Source organism: Megalopta genalis, chromosome 16 (genome assembly GCF_051020955.1).
Source record: "Megalopta genalis isolate 19385.01 chromosome 16, iyMegGena1_principal, whole genome shotgun sequence".
Taxonomy (NCBI): Eukaryota; Metazoa; Arthropoda; class Insecta; order Hymenoptera; family Halictidae; genus Megalopta; species Megalopta genalis.
The window spans coordinates 700,359-715,355 of NC_135028.1; the positions used below are offsets into that span (position 1 = coordinate 700,359).

Genomic DNA, 14,997 nt, shown 5'->3' on the forward strand with positions numbered 1-14,997 from the left:
ACAAGCGTTTAGCGAGGAGTGCGTAGGCTGTGCATATTAATGCCGTTAGGTAGGAACTTACCGCGCGTCCGTAGCCGCGAAATTGCGCGTGAACAGGCCACGGTTGAGGAGCAGATTTGATTCGACGTGCTCGCGAAATTGCCCTCTGCTCGTGAGAAACTAAGTTTCGAAACGATAGTTTAATGATGGCTACGGCCGCGAGTTTGAATAACACATTGTTAGTCGGCAAGCTGTCTGTAATACCCGGCCGGAGTCTATGAACTAGGAAATCTCATCGAGCCTAAGTAGTTAGCGGACAGCTCTGATCCATTTCATAGCGATTCCGATAGAACTTTAACTCTTTCCACGCTGCGCGAGGAACATGTACATAGATCCCAGCGATATTTTCCGACTGCCAGAAAGATAATTTGGATCTCATAGATGCATTATTTTGCAATAATCTGATACATCTGACTGTATTCTATTATTTTTGATTGGTAATAATTACTAGACCGTGCAAATTTATGCGAATTCATATTTTAGGGCAATGAACCGAATGAATGAAGTCTTAATTGTAAAAATAAGAATAGAATAATAATAATAGAATAATAGATAATAGAATAATAGAATAACATTATATGAATAAATATATAATATTACTCTATTATTCTATTATCTATTGTTCTATTATTATTATTTAGTATTTATATTGTTTAGTATTATTTAGTATTATTATTTGTATTTAAATACATATCTAATTGATAGTAAATATAAATACTAAATTATACAATATTTTAAATACATATCTGTGTTCTTCAAATACATCGGCCGAACACAATTTTATGAATTTTTTCTAATATCCACGGAAGTAAATACATATTTGCAAAATCCATAGCGCACGTATTTAATACAAAACTTGCATGCAGTTTGCATATTGTTGTATTTACCTAGTCTGCGTATTTGCTGTATCGTGAGTATACATAAACTTCCGCAGTTTACCGATACCAACAATGTTCATGACTATTTGTTCATCGAATCTCAGTTATGCTTCACTGATTTGATGTTCCGTTCGCTTCGGTTTTACATGTTTAATATATAATATGTAATAAACTATTCTAACAAAAAATCTACGGTATTATTACAAGCACTTTCTGGACCAAAAAATTGTCGATATTCGAAGCCGTCGTATCTTCGCGGGAAAAAATCGTACAGCAATTCCCCCGAGCTCATTTTAAAGGGCGAAGCCTCTACTTTTATGGCTTCGAACTTATTTTTTTGCGAAGACTCTGTACCGTTGCGAAACGGAACGGAAAGCTGAAACTGCTCGTTCTCCTCTCAGGCATTTCAAAATTCCAACGAACAGCGAAGTTTGGACGGTTAGAGGAGAATTTACATAGGAGATTTTTCGGTGTTTCATCGCATTTTAAATGTCAAGTGGCCCGCCGACACGATATTGTCACACCTTGCGGTACACAGGCAATAAACACGCACAACAGATACGCGAAACACGCACTACGCACACATTAATCATATGAACAGAACACGCTCTATATACACCCGCGAAACTCACACTAAGCAAACACATTGCGCGTACACGGATATGCATACGTACAATAATATGTGCATACAAATCATACAGTCGGACCGTGCAAACTCGTCCGTGGTGTACTGACCCCGAATGCCGGCGGCTCACTTTTTGCGCAAAGTACAACGAGATTTCCCTCAACAAACTCATCTCCCTCTCTCTCTCTCTCTCTCTCTCTCTCTCTCTCTCTCTGAAAACAGACTTCCAAAAAAGATATCTTAAACCTCGCAGGAGTCGTTCGAATGTCTACGATTTGGCGAGGCAAAAGCGAGTACTTTTCGGACGCATTGTTAGCATTAAGTTCATAACGCTGCACCGATTCACTTGTTCCATCGATTCTCAGTGCACATAGCACTGTCCTCCTTTTGGATCGAACCACTTGTGGTATTTATTCGGAATCAGGACTTCGGCAGTTGATAGCGAACGGCACGTGAACTACTTTAAACTCAAAGATTTACTTATTTAACATTACTTTCCCCGGTTATGGCAGAAATTCGGAGCTACGCGAGAATCGGAAGTTCGGAAACAACTTTTAAATTAACTTTGCTATCCTCCTATCGGTTCGAGTAATGTCGTCGAATCCATTAAGCACACAGTTTCCTAGGAATCCGTATTCCAAAAGTAGAACGACCTGTATCTGCTCTTCGCAAATTGTCCGTTTTTGTTCACAAGCCGAGGGACAAGTGCAGAGAATTTATTGTACGGTAATGTCTCTGTAATTGACGCTGAGATTGTCCACGAAAATGGACGATTTAAGAAGAGAAGATACGATTATTCGAGCCTCGCGACTCATTTTCATAGTTGCCGATTGTTAACGATTATAAAAACGAGCTGCAAGGCTCGAGCAATCGTGCCTTCTCTTCCCAAATTCTCCATTTTCGTTCCCAAACCGAGCGTCAATTAGAGAGAACATACTGTATCTCGAACATCGACGATTTCTCGCTCGGAAAATGGTCGCTTAATTCGTCGGCTTCGCGCATCGAAGCGATCAATGATCGCGATCTCGAGCGATCCGTGCCAATTACAGGATTCTTACTCGTGTCCCGCGTTAAAAAAAAAGCGTTTCCACGTCACCGAAGAAGCCCACGGGCAGCAGACTGGTCTTGCGACAGCCTCGCAGACAGCGAAAACGAGAGACACAGCAATCTGGAAGCGAACGCTAAGGGCTAGGTTTAATAACAGCGCACGACATCCCCCGGTCTTCCTCATCCCCTGCTACGCCGAATAATCTCCGCAAACAGCATTGCAAGTTATCCTGGCGCGGGAACTGTTTCTCATGTGCCGCGAATGACCGTGCTGGAGAATACTAGAGGATTGAACCGTCGACGCGCGTTCCCTCGGCAAGGTCCGGCCCGCGTTGGCTCGCGCGGGGATCAAGCCGAGACTATTAAATCCGCGGGCCTTCGGTGCGATCTTAATTGCCGGTTTAATAAATTCCGGCGGCCACGGTGAAACGTAAATCCGCGCGCGGCGGACAGTAGTTCCGCGGCGGCGTACGTTTTCTCGGGCCAAACGGCGCGGCGCGGCGAACATAAATACGCTCGCCGGGTGCGTACGTTACCAGGCGATAAAGGGAAAAAAAACGCGGGCATTCAGGTGTAAAACTATCCCGCGGATGCAAATGCAGCTCGTGTATCTCGGCCGTGTCCGAGAGGCGTCCGTCGTTGCTGCGTACTTTTGCGTGTGCGGCTACAAATTGCAGGAGCCGCGCACGCGCCCTCCACTCGCGTACATATGCATCGAAACGTTCGAGAATATGCGCACCGCATATTTTCCGCGTCCGCGGTATGCTCGAACAGGCTCGTACATAAAATTACTCCCCAGTGCCCTCGTGTTCGTGTCTCGATAACGCTACGGTGTTGCGCGCACCACGACGGGGTAAGTGCGCCCCGATTACTGTGTCGCGTTCAAGTCGCGTCCGAAGTTTCCGACGAATTGAATCGCGTTTCGCACCTCTGAAAATATTTCAATTATATGCTGGCGTTTCTTATGCGAGTCTTTCTTCATCATTGAAATACGCAGAGGACAGTTGCTGAGCGAGTTACTGTGCCCTTCGAAAGATAAGACGTTAATTCTAGTTGCTGTGTGTCAATTTTTGTACACCGATCTAGTTTGTACGCGTGTGTGTTTGTGCGTGTCAATTTCTGTACACCGATCTAGTTACAAGTTGTTAACCTGAAATGTTGCTTAATCTAAAATGTTTTCGACATATTGAATGCATTAAAGAACGAAAAATATTCCTTTCGAAATTCCTTGTCGGTCGTAGCAACGCTCGAAATAACTCGATATTAATAAAAACAAGAACTGTCAACCGAACACCAACGATTAGAAATAATTATTTGTTGGACGGAAATAATAAACAGCGTTGTTCGTTTCTTTCCCATTTATTTTTTAATATTTATCGTCGAGTGTCCACCACCATTTCTGACCAAATAAACATTTGAAAATCCCCGCATCAGATGCCGTGCGTCGGGTGTTTACATAACTTTGAGTTGCAAAACGGTCGTCCGTGGTTTACTAAATAGAGATACAGCCCCTTAACCCTTTGACCACCGGTGACGCCCAAAGGCGCTTAGAAAACTTGCGTTTATGATACTGTAGGCGCCTATAGACGCTTAACCTAGTTCGGTCCACCGACGCGAGAGGCGCCCATGGGCGCCCGAAAAATGTTATCGATCAAAGAGCTTAATGTTTATGTTAAATTTATTAGTGCGTTCCGCTAACAATGCGGAATGCAAAGAAATAAATAATATTGCAGTGGTATTCAGTGTTTCGATTATTTGAATGTACAGTGAATTCTGCCTAACTTACCCTCAGCTTCCATAATAATAATAATAATAGTAATAATAGTATAATAATAATAATAATAACAGTAATAATAGTACAATAATAATAATAACAGTAATAATAGTACAATAATAATAATAACAGTAATAATAGTATAATAATAATAATAACAGTAATAATAGTACAATAATAGTAATAAAAGTTAATAGTATAATAATAATAATAATAATTAATATAATAATAACAGTAATAATAGTATTATAATAACTATTATTAATATAATTATAATTAATATAGTAATAGTAATTAATATAATATTATACATATAAAATGTATGAACAATTTAGGAAGAGACACGATTATTGGAGCCTCGCGACTCCTTTTTATACTCGACGATCGTCAATACCTATAAAAAGGAGCCGCTAGCTCGATTAATCGTGCCTCCTTTTTCCAAATTGTCAATTTCCAAGCTGAGTGCCAACTCTCTCGTGAATGCACGTCTGTCGAAAAGTTCATCGTTCCCGGTGCACGCCGTGAATTAGTATCCCACCGTATGGCACGGCTGCCGCGTCTCAAAGTCCGCCCCGTAGTCAAAGGGTTAAGAGATTATAAGCGTCGCACTCGCTGCTTTCGATTTCCCTCGGAACTAAGCTGTCGCTAACGGGCATTTCTAAGCGTATCGCTCGTTTACCAAAGCCGTAGCATAATTATAAAATCTTGATGCGAGGAAAACGCGAGTCTGAAGGGAGGATCCCGGTCGAAACTCTCGTAGCGTAGAGACGAGTTTCCGTGAATTTATTTCAGCCAAAATGCTCAGCCAACCTACTCGAGATTATGGAAATATTTCATTATCGGGCTCGACTATAATCCAAGCTTATGTCAATCCACGATGCACGAATAATATCGCAGACAGCGATCACGATAATTGATATAAAAAAACATCAGTGAGAAAAAACGAACGCCGAATCGGATTTGGTTTCGCGCTAAAATTAGTCTTGAATCCTGAACCACCCTTTGAACTGTCAGGTCGTAACACGTTGACTTAGGGCAAATTGGACTCGTCGTAACCTGATTATGACCTTGACTCGACGATGCGTGCGACATATGCGCTCTCGAGGCGTTGCATCGTTCGCTGCGATGATTCGAACCGATTATTTGTTGGTCAATTAAACCGTCGACCAACGAGGCCGAGTGTTGGATAAGGAGCAAGGATAATTTAAAAAAAATACACTACTTGAAAAATGAGTAGAGACTTCTTCGAAGGTTGCCAAAGAAGGGCTGTGGAAAAGTAAGGGATGCTCGAGCATATTTTTTTTAGTATCTTCGAATTACTTTCACTTTTTTAATCGATCGTTACACACCATTTATCCATGGAAGCCGTATGGATTATTAGCGCTTTATAATTAGAACGAAATATTTTCTATTCCAAGTAACATCAAAGAAATGCTTTCGGCTTATTATAGACCTCCCCGTCCCGGTTGAAGTAGGTTAATCGCACGCTTTAAGGTTAATGTACATCGGTAGATGGTGCGGTATCAGTAATACGTATACATATGCGCATATAGCAGAGGTAAACAGAGTACGTACATATTGTATATATATATATATATGTATACACATGCACATGTACATATATCGGTGCAGGTGTACCATGCACACAAATTATTATACTCCACTTTGACGAGACCGTGGATCCACAAGGATTATTGACACGTTATTGTAAAAGGAATTTCGTTGAACTTTGCAGCATGTCCGATACTTAAAACTATTATTCTCATGAATTTTATAATCAATTTATATAAACACGAATGTTCAAAAATCACAATTATCGTAGACACAGTGCTTACGAACGACGCGAACGATTTTTATTATATAGCAAATTCTCCTTAATTGAGGCGAGTCCTTAACTTTTTAGTAACTGGGATTAATAAGACTAATAGGAGCCTATTAGTAAGCACTAATATTAGTCCTATCAGTAATTCTTTATACAAAAAAAAGGACAATTCGGGAAGAGGAGATACGATAGTTACCGATGGCCAACAACTATAAAAATCGCGTCTCCTCTTCCCAAATTGTCCAATCGTCCCGATCGTCCACCAATCGTCAATAATACCGCGACAATATCGAAACTTTCGACGAGACAATTGAACGAAAACACGCGTCTTCCTTGCTACAGTCTTCCGAGAGATTTTGTCTAGGTTGAATTTGTTCCGGGCGCTTGGCCGCCGATTATTATTCCGCGATGGTAGTTACGGAAATTCGGACGAGCAACACGCCGGGAAGTTAATCGAAATACTTTGGCGTAATTAGATCTTCATAATCGATTTCGCCGCGACAGGTTTAATCGATCGCGAGGCGTACAACTCATGATTGCACAGTCTAATGAGCCGAAACTTCGTTAACCTTACTGCGCTGGGTCCAAGGACCCTAGATTCTTGGGCTCTCTCCAATTTCGTGTAAACGTCTAGCCGGTAACGAACCTGCCACGCCGAAATTCGGTCGTACGGTTATTTTTTATCGTTTACGAAACTCGGGAAGAAATTCCCGTGGCACCGGCCGATATTAACTTCCCCGCAATTGATCCCTAAAGCCCCATTTCGTAGCGAAGACTAAATCAGAAATTGTGTGCCGACGCAGACTTGGAAACTTTAAACCTTTCGGAGTCCGACGTTTTATTATTTACGCCGGAAATCAACGCCTTAAATTCATCTGCTGTATCGAAATATTTAACTTCGAAATACAGTAATTTCTCCCGGAAATGCTATATTTCGGGTTGCTGCGAATTTCCCTGTGCTAGATTCATGATTATGTAATTTAGTGCTACGTCGATGCTAATAGTGGCATGTGGTCTGCGAATTGCCTTTGAATAGTGGCATGTGCCCTCCGAATTGACTTTAAATAGTGGCATGTGGTCTGCGAATTGCCTTTGAATAGTGGCATGTGTCCTCCGAATTGGCTTTGAATAGTGGCATGTGCCCTCCGAATTGCCTTCGAATCATATTACACTGAAAATCAACGCCTTAAATTCACGTAACATCGAGGTATTATAATTAACGGAACTAGGAAAAAAAGGAAGGTTGACAAATAATTTGGTGCAACGATTTCGAAGCTGTTCTTAGACCGTGCTATTTTAGCTGGAAAAAATGTCCAGTGGAACGAAGGAATAAACGAAGCCGATGAGACGTTCCAGTGTAGAAAAGTGTAGAGCTGCTCGCCGACTATCGTCGACCGCGTACAACGAAAACGTATCATTATTACAGGGCAGAATGTGGCCAGCACGAATCACGGTCTTCTCGCTTCACGGTTAACAAAGTTTCGCTTCGTTAAGTTCTAGTGTTACCGAACACCGCCGCGTGCCAGACAGTTGATTAATTTGCCAGATAACGTTCGAGCCGGCACTTGACGATTATACAAGACGGCCTAAAAAAGGCACTTGTTGCTCGCGTGACTCGGCCAGGGGGTGCACCGATGAAACTTAGTTAAGCCGTAGTTCGCCAATTTTCGTTTCCACCCGCATCAAACGCGAAACAACCGTGACCTTTGTCACGTGTGCGCCGAACCTAGGGCAGCAGCCAAGTTTTGACCACAACGAGAAAAAAATAACAAAACTGTGAACAGACTTAACTAATGTACATGTCTGAGGATTTGTAAATTTGTATGATTTTTTATCTGTAGAAAATTGAACTCAAGTTTGTGCTTTATAGGTGGATCGCTTAAAATCTAATTAGATTGTTTCAATATAAATTGTGATAGGCGTTCGTTCATTGAAAATAAATTTGGCTTGAATTTGCAGTTAAATTTTGGAAAATTTAGTCAAAGTATGATTTTTTCGTACGCGAGATCTCTTTCAAAATGAATCGTTTACGAATCTGTGCTTCCGACAAATTCGTTCCGTAAATAGGTCTCAATTTTGTACAAATATGTGCTGTACATTCTGTTGCAAGATATTTGTATTTGTTCGATAAACTGCCATCTAGCGGTGCGAAGTTGCGTTCCTTGTGACAGAGGAGTTCCGCTGGTTAGGTTGCGACACGCGTATAAGGGAAGTTATAACAGTTGTTACAGATATTAAAGTTTATACGTATAATAAACATAAAATAGTTGTAATCATCGAGTTCAATGCAAAATTAGAGAGAGAATCTGCTGTATGGACTTAAAATGTTAACTGAATATGTCTCCCTAACTGACGCTCAGATTCTGCACAAAAATGGACAATTTGGGAGGAGGAAATACGGTTATTCGAGTCTTGAAGCTCGTTTTTATAGTTGTTGACAATTCGTAACTATAAAAATGAGTCCCGAGGCTCGAATAATCGTATCTTCTCTCCTTAAATTGTCCATTTTCGTGGACAATCTCAGCGTCAATTACAGAGACATTACCGTATAATAAATTCTCTGCACTTGTCCCTCGGCTTGTGAACAAAAACGGACAATTTGCGAAGAGCAGATACAGGTCGTTCTACTTTTGGAATATGGATTCCTAGGAAACTGTGTGCTTAATGGATTCGACGACATTACTCGAACCGATAGGAGGATAGCAAAGTTAATTTAAAAGTTGTTTCCGAACTTCCGATTCTCGCGTAGCTCCGAATTTCTGCCATAACCGGGGAAAGTAATGTTAAATAAGTAAATCTTTGAGTTTAAAGTAGTTCACGTGCCGTTCGCTATCAATTGCCGAAGTCCTGATTCCGAATAAATACCACAAGTGGTTCGATCCAAAAGGAGGACAGCGCTATGTACGCTGGGAATCGATGGAACAAGCGAATCGGCGCAGCGTTATGAACTTAATGCTAACAATGCGTCCGAAAAGTACTCGCCTTTGCCCCGCGCCGGCCGAGCTGGCCTCCTATTGGTCGGTGTTTTTCGTCGATAACTCGTAAACGAAGCCGCGGATTGCATTTTCGCCGAGGAAAAAGTTACTCCGAATGATCTTGGGAACCCGCTGTTTCCATATTTCCATTCCATATTGAGAGACACTTTTGGAACAGCCTGTATATCGTTGACGGCGTTTCCAATGGATAACCGAGGAAGTTGTCCGAACAGGAATATCGACGCTAGGCAAAACGTGTTTCGAGCATATTTATCTCATGCTCGGATAGACACATTAGGCTCGTTTGCAGAAGAAACAGGCTGCCCGAGCCTGTAAATCACGGCGCGGCAAGCTAGAGACGATGTTGAACAGGAATTATTATTAACCGGGCATAACTCTATGCCGCGTTAAATTCGACTTGATTATAGCGAGACGAAGTATCCGACGAAATTGTTAATCCGATCCGAGCGCGCCGGCCAGAAAATATCCGCTTAATTCGGAGGAGACCACCTAAATCACTTACACTTCCACGAAGTCTGTTAAATTGCTTGGAAACAGCCTCGGCCACTGCGTTTACGAAATACCGCGGAGCTACTGCTGAAAAATGAATTCCCGCGGCAGAAAACAAACTCGCGATCGTGTAATCCGAAATGAAATAATGTTGGAGAAACGTTGCCCGTCCGGCTGCTCCGGCACAGAGGATCCGGGCTTTTTTAAATCCCGTACGCCGTTGCAGCTGGTTCGCCCATGAGTTCGCTAAAAAATATTATTAACATATCGTTCGTCGGATTACGGGATCGCGGATCTAGATTCTCGCTGTATCGATCGTTCGAACGAAACAACCTAATTCGTGTCCCTCCCGTCCATTTTCGACGAATAAGCGATACGCGATACGAATTAATCATGTAAAACGATGTACAAACTGTCGGCAAACTCGATTTCGAATGTTTATTCCGTGACATCCGATAGCATCGAATCGAACGATTTAATTATTTAAGTAGTTCGAGTTATCGAAAGTTTAATTTGAGAAGCTACAAGATCATTTGGACGGATAAATTCGGTATCGAAAATCTTATATTATTACGAGTATTATTATGAATTATATTGCGAGCCGAAAAAGAGAAGAACCTTTAATGCAATTGAAAACGTCGAGGTCGTAGCGTAAATATAAAACTCTGTCTGCAACGGTCGACTGCGAAAAATACTATGTCGAGCTTCCTTTAAATGGTCGAACGATAAAATAGAAAAGTGTGCCAAGACCACGTGTCGGACCGTAAACGAACGACGGTTTTCGTGATGTTGACGTTAGCTCGAAAGTCGATCAAAACGAGCCGTATCGCAAAAAGTATTATTCAACAGGACTGACGCTGACGTAGCCATAGAAACGTTCTATCGGGCTATAGAAAGTTCCCGAGCTCCGCATACGTCAAACATAGCACATACTTTGATAGCTTTGAAAGCTACAAATTTTTCTACAGATTTTACTTCCTCTAAATTTTATTTCAACTTCGATCGTTATATCTCGACGAAATTTTTACTTCGCAGAGAACGACTCGGTGACTCCTTTTTTCTATCCTCGTTCTCTTTAATTAAAAACTTCGGCAAGAGACAATCTTTTGTTACTTTTTAGGTGGATAACGATGCGACATTATTATTACAATAACTTTAGAAACAACATTTATTAAATTGAAGATATTAGGTTCAGGCATAAAGTAAACAAGATAACGTTTATATAAAATAACATGTGAACTGATCGAAGCGACTGTATCTTTTCTCGCGAAAAGTCATTCGTACAATCGAGCCAAAAGGCGACAGCCAAATAAGTAGAGCTCCCCGATATCGAGTGAAAGAAAGAACAATAATCGAACAATAGCAAAATAATGACAGATTTAACGATCGGTTCGCAGCGCCAGGCTCCTCCAGAAATCAAACGATTACAAGAGAGCAATTTAATTCCGAGAAGCCCCGCGAAATTAAACGGAGGAACGTAAATGCGACAGCAAAAAAAGCTAAGGATCAGATAATAGCGAAGTAAAGAATAGTAGTAAATTAACGATTCGAGATTCCATCTCCTTGCAGTACGAAATCAGATATAACAATGAAATAGTGAGGTAAGAATAGTCGTGAATTAACGATCCTAGATACAATCTCTGTCCTGTACGAAATCGGATATAACAATGAGATCTAGATCGGCCGGAGCTTCTCGAAAGTAAGCGACAGGAACCAGGAATCAGATAAATTGACTAAATAAATTGTCAATTCAAACTCTCGTCTGCTGCGCGAAGCGGGTCGCGGAAAAGGAAAAATGTATAATTTGCCTCGGTTCTCCGCCAATTATCTGAAAAAAGAGCGAGAAGATGAGACGACAAAGAGCGTCGACATGCGAAAATACGGCCAAAATTCAACTTTCCAAGCTTTCGGAAACACTTTTTCTGCTATAAAGTGGCGATCTGCTATATTGAAATATTTAATTCCGAAATACAGTAATATCTCCCTAGAATGCCAAATTTCGGGTTGCTGTGAATTTCCCTGTGGTCTAGTCCTGCGTCTATGCAATTTATTGCTACGTCGATGCTAATAGTGGCATGCGACCTCCGAATTGCCTTTGAATAGTGTCAAGTGGCCTCCGAATTGCCTTCGAATCGTGTCAAATGGCCTCTGAATTGCCTTCGAACCGTGTCAAAAATTGAAAATAAAAAGGCGACTCGGTATTCTCGGATCTGCCGGTCTTAATCCCGAGCTGCGAAAATATCCAGGAGAAATGACTGCGGTGCTAAAATAATTTCAGCATTGCTCAAGTAATTAGCATTACTCGAGGCCCGAGTACGAGGAGCATAACCGAAGGGACCGGTTCAAATGCTGGCCGCACGAAGGAAGTAATTGACAATCGGACGACCGTGGAGATCGGCGCCGGGGCCTCTTTGCATAGTCCTCTGCGAGCAATTTCGCGAAACGTGTTCCAGACACGCGCGGCCGTCATTGTCGAATGCAAAACGCGTCTCTAATTTATTCATACACGACAACCGGATACCGCGGGCGCCGATAATGGCCGCTGTTCTTCGTTACAGACGATTCTGTAATTCGAGTAATTAGTCGTAACAAAACCGCGCGGGGCGGGGAAAAGGGGGACGGCAGGTAGACTCGGCGGCCGAGCAGAAGAGCGGGGGACAAGTCAGCTCGTTGGGAACAGCACCCAAGGGAGATCCGCGCCGGATACGAGGGAGTCGGATATCCGTTCGCGAGGCGAGCTGCCGAAAGAAAACGCGGAAGAAAGTCCGACGGGAGCGAGTTTACGAGGAACAGGGAAGTTAAGTCGAGGTGTCATTAACCGAACGACCGGCTGTTTTGGTTAATGAGCTACACCTGCGCCTAAATGAACACGTAAGCTTGTTTTTATGGCTCCGGGACACCGTTCGTACACGTGCGGTGTATATATATATAAGCGACGACTAACTTTCCGGTTTTCATGATAAACACGTTTCTACGAGGCTGTACAGTCAAATACAGTAATGTCTCCTTAATTGAGATCGTTCGGAGTGACTTTTTCCTCGGCGAAAATGCAATCCGCGGCTTCGTTTACGAGTTATCGACGAAAAACACGCGAATCGAATTGGATGCAATTGCATGAATGTTTCTGCTTCGGGGAATTATAGTTTTTTTGCAGCATTATAATCGCCGTGTGCCTTTAGCTCGTTAATTAACCTTAGATTTATCGAATAAGGCATATCCAAGTTACTGATTGCAAGATAAACAAATTTTGATACCTCCTATTCGATAAATACAGGCTCGATTATGCCCGGAAACATAGCAACGGAGGCACAGAAATCGGCCACACAGTAACTAGCTCCACTACTCTGCGCTATATCAGCAGCACACAAAGGGGATGTCCCCTAACTTTGACCGTAAACAATTACGAAATTCGTCGAGTGCCTTCGATAATCGTCCTCGAAGTAAAAAAGCGTCCCATTAAACGGGACCTCTATGCGGCCTTCTAGGGAGTACGTTCGAAAGGAGGCAAAGGGTCAGCAGGGTAGCCAAGCCAGGCCAGTTCGCCGGTTGTACAGGCGAACGGATTCAATGGCTCGCGATAGGAAAATGGCAAAGCGGGGTCGGTCGAGTAACGATCTCTCGAATCCATTCTCGTTACAGCGTGAAACGAGGCTGACATGGGACCGCCGTCTGAAGGAAACTTTCATCGGGAGTTCCCGCGGAAAGAAACGCTCCTTTGGGAGGAGCCGTTCCGACTCAGCCAATCGAGCCGCCTCCTTGCGCAAAGCTTGACGACCCATAACGCAATCTTTCAAGCGCGGCGAGAGGAGACCGGCCGGCGTATCCTCCTCGGTTCCTGCCTCGTCGTTCTGCAAAAACGGACCGGGCTGACCGCCTAGCCTGCTCTCCTCGATCTTCCTCTCCTCGATCCTCGCACACCTGACGGATCAAAGGACTCTCTCCGCGAGCCAAGGGACAGCTGCGACGCATCCCTCTCCGAGAGTCCGTCTTCCCAGGGCTTGCTCGACGATCGGACAACAGCGAATCGCGCGCGACTTGGAACGCGTTTTACGAGCGACCGGATTCCTTCGTCCTCGTCCTTCTCTTGTTTTGCAAACTGCGATCGCCAGCCAGGATTGCTCGTTCGATGGATTACGCGAGCACCGTGGCGCGTCGTTCCCGCGCCTCGTCGACTAGCAGGAATTAAAGCAATCGCGGCGGCGGAAGCGTAAAAAGTTACAGCCCGCGGGACGTGTCGGTACTTTACGCCGATGCTCTATTTTGATCGCTGCGAGCTCGCTGCTACATTCTACGAGCTGTAACCGAGATGTCTTAACGAGGATGTCGGGATTTAAATACCCCGTTGATGGCCGCGAAGGAGACCCGATCGCGTGTTTTACAACGTTCGATCGGCGATCGCTCGATCCTGGATTTTAAATCGCGTCCGCAAGCGGAATAATAACCGGCGTCGCCGGATAGTTTATAGATTGGTTAAATTATTACCGCGACCTTCGCTGCATTCTTTTTTGCCTTCGCTTTGCGTTCATCTTTTTTTTTCGGGTACTCTGGTTATTCCTTCGGTTGTATATTATATAAATAAATTGCAAAGATCCTATATATATTATTATAAATTTAAATAGCGTAATATTTCAATATTTAAATATATAATTAATGCTGCGAGTGATTGCTTGCAGGCAGAAGCAGTTGAATGTCCAAAGTTTACATCTCTAATCGTCAGACCGAGGACTCCGCGCTGCTGCGATTAGAGAGGTAATACTATACAATGATTTCAGGCTTGCGAGTCGACTCCTTTTGGAAAAGTTCGTCTCGCGTTTCGATAACATAGTAGCTGTCTTCGTGGGAAGATCGAATGGCAAACCGTCGGTTAGGTAAACAATTAAATTCTCTGGTTCGTGACTATAACTAGTAAGGTGAACACGGTGCATTTATTGTCGATGAATTATCCTGTGAGCCGTGCAACGTCAGCGTCGCATTGTTAACGAAACGCGAGGATAGTCGTCTTTCCTTCGAAAGATCTTCGTTTCCAAGAAGTATTTATTTTATTATCACTTCGAATGGGGGAATGTTTGAATCCGGTAAAGTGTACTGTTTTTCTAGACGGAACTATTAAGGTGTGCATTCAAAGATTTAACCCTTGGTTTCTGTAAATTGTTTAACAGATAAGTGCACATTTTGATCAATATCAGTGTAATTATTTCCAATTAATTTCCAATCATTTATAAATAATTTCCAATTCATTTCCAATTCATTTCGAATAATTTCCAAATAATTTCCAATTCATTTCGAATAATTTCCAATTAACCTCCAATAATTTCAGCGATCTAGAA

At 42.7% G+C, this 14,997-nt stretch overlaps 1 long non-coding RNA gene across 1 annotated transcript; it reads left to right on the forward strand.

Moving 5' to 3' along the window:
• Positions 1-3,352: 3,352 nt before the first annotated feature.
• LOC117224547 (uncharacterized) lies at positions 3,353-14,871 on the forward strand. Its single transcript, XR_004491257.2, has 2 exons — positions 3,353-3,442; positions 13,310-14,871. It is a non-coding gene; the product is annotated as an uncharacterized LOC117224547 (long non-coding RNA).
• Positions 14,872-14,997: the final 126 nt, after the last annotated feature.